Consider the following 3,086-nt stretch of genomic DNA (forward strand, 5'->3'; position numbering starts at 1 on the left):
AAAAAAAAAAAAAAAGAAGAAGGAAAAGAAAAGAAAAAAAAAAAGAAACCTATAAACTTTATTTTTTCCTGTAAAAACTGGCCACAAAGAAATTATTTAACTTACCTTGCTTGACTGTAAGTCGTAAGACCACCATTCCATGTACAAAAGAAATACTGCACAGACAGCCCAAGAATCTAGACAGGCCTGGCTGGGTTTCCCCACTCAGTCTCTTAGCATTAGGTCATACTCCTTATGTCCAATCATATTTCTACATAGCTGTCCATACTTTGTTGAACCTAAGCATAAAAATGGACAATTTCCCCTGTATCTTTAGGTCTTCATTCTGAAGGCTCCTGTGTACATGTTAAATAAATGTGTATGCCTTTCTTCTATTAATCTGCCTCTTGACAGAATTTTCAGTGAAGTTTCAGAGTACAAAGGGAAAGCTTTCCCTGGGCCCCAACAAGTTCAATCATACAGTCAAGGATTCAATCAATCCTGCCTACATAATGAAACCCTCATAAAAGCTCTGAATACCAAGGTCAGTGAGTTTATTGGTTTGTGAACACATAGATATCCTAGGGAGGTGACTGCTGGTTCCACATAGAGATGGCACAGAAGCTTTGCTTTCAGGACCCTTCCAAGACTTGCCCTATGTGTCTCTTCATCTGACTTGTCCTGATTTGTATTCTTTATGATAAAACTATAATCATAAGGATTGCACTTTTTATATTCTATGAGTCATTCTAGCAAATTATTCAACATGAAGGGGTGGTGGGAATCCCTGGATTTGAAGCCAGTTGCTCAGAAGAGCAAGTGGCCTGGGAACCCCAGTTGCAGCTAGTGTCTGAAGTTGGGACAGTCTTGTTGGGAAATGTGCCCTTTAACTGGTGAGGTCCAGCTAACTCCGAATAATTAGTGCCTGAATTGAACTGCAGTACATCAGTTGGTGTCCAAATAATTAGAAAGCAATTCTTGTACGTAGTTAAAAATTTAGGAAATTCAGATTAGGCAAACTGAAAAATGTCTATAAATCACAGTCCAAAGATTATCCTATTAACTTTATGATATCTATCTACTGAAATAGTCATCTTTTCATATATTTAATATTTTTAACATGCATGGATACACTGTGAAATTCTTTTAACTCTAAAGAAACTGTAATCCTGACACAATTTAAAATGTAATTTCTTTGTTTTTCAGTGTTTTCACGTAGATATTTACTTTGGAGAATAGTGAGGAACTCAGCCTCTGCAATGGAACAAACCTAGACTTAAATTGTGACGTCATTGCAGACACTTTGCTGTTTATGTCTTAATTTCCTCATCTTTATAATGAAAGTAAGGGCAGTAAGAGTTACTCCACAGGAAGCTGTAGGAAATAATGGAGATAATTGAGCAAAATGGCTAGACTAGCTTAGTAATATCTCACTAGTCATACGTATATAATTTATATTTATTATTTATTGATTAATATTTTACTGATATTCAATTACTTAACTTTTTGCATAGATTTAAATTCACATTTATGCTATTTGCACTAGTCCAAATAAAGTACTTAACAATTTTTATGTCATTTATATTTCTAATATATTTGAATAAATGCTTAGACTTTTATGTCTTGATATAACTTCTAAAACAGCTATTAGAAGATATTAATAGCTAAAATAAAAATAAAATATAATCAAATGAAGACTTTTTTTTTTTTTTTTTGAAAAAAGTCTCACTCTGTTGCCCAGGCTGGAGTGCAATGGCTCAATCTCAGCTCACTGCAACCTCTGCCTCCCTGGTGCAAGCGATTCTCCTGCCTCAACCTCCTAAGTAGCTGGGATTACAGGTGCGTAACACCAGGCCCAGCTAATTTTTTTTGTATTTTTAGTAGAGACAGGGTTTCACTATGTTGGTCAGGCTGGTCTCAAACTCCTGACCTCGTGATCCACCCACCTCAGCTTCCCAAAGTGCTGGGATTACAGGCGTGAGCCACCGTGCCTGGCTGAAGACTCTTTTTGAGGCCTGTTCTTCATTTCCCACTTTGAACATCATCACAATAACAATAAAGAGAATATGTTTATACATACAGTTAAAATCAAGACATATATAGTAAACAGATTTAAGATATGAAAGAAAAACATTGGAAAACCAAGAAGATAACTAAGAGACTAGAAAGTTTGTCAAAGTATGTCATTAATTTTGTCAGGAACGCCTGGTTTTCCTGGAAGCCTCATGTGGGAGGAAAAAAATTATTTCCCCTCTATACTTCTGAGTTCTCAGCTAGAGCTCTTGTGACAAAAGACAGATTAAGAAGAGAAAAACAAGTTTATTAACATGTGTACAGCACATGTCACAAGAGAGAGTACCCAGAAATGAGTAATTAAAAAATGTGACTTAAAACTCCAGTTTATATACAGCATCTTTAATAAGATCAATAAGTTTTTAGAGAAATTAAAAGACAAAGGAAAAGGATTTTGAGTCTGTAGGAGTAACAAATTGTGGGAAGGCAAATACATAGTAAACTAATGGTAGATAAAGGCTGGTTAGTAAAGTTGTTATGCAAATTGCTCTGGTGCCCTCTCTAGGCTCATGAGTCGTCTCTGGTGATTATTTTTTGTCCTCTCTGATAGAGAAGGGGAGGAGAGACACTTCTGCACATTTATGTCCTGCTTTTAGGCAAATAGGGAGAAGGCAGAGAGTTTTCTTGTATCTGCTTCTTCTCAGTGGCCCTCAACTGAAATAATCTTTATGTCAATGTGGCATATTTTGGGGTGGTGTGTCATGCCACCCTTCACTCAGAAAAAGCTAATCTCTACCGAAAAAGAGAATCTTGGCCGGGCGCGGTGGCTCACGCCTGTAAATCCCAGTACTGTGGGAGGCCGAGGCGGGCAGATCACGAGGTCGGGAGATTGAGACCATCCTGGCTAACACGATGAAACCTCGTCTCTGCTAGAAATGCAAAAAAATTAGCGGGGCGTGGTGGCGGGAGCCTGTAGTCCCAGCTACTCGTGAGGCTGAGGCAGAATGGCGTGAACCCGGGAGGCGGAGCTTGCAGTGAGCCGAGATCACGCCACTGCACTCCAGCGTGGGCGACAGAGCGAGACTCGTCTCAAA

The sequence above is a fragment of the Colobus angolensis genome, unplaced genomic scaffold, assembly GCF_000951035.1.
Source record: "Colobus angolensis palliatus isolate OR3802 unplaced genomic scaffold, Cang.pa_1.0 Scaffold237, whole genome shotgun sequence".
Taxonomy (NCBI): Eukaryota; Metazoa; Chordata; class Mammalia; order Primates; family Cercopithecidae; genus Colobus; species Colobus angolensis.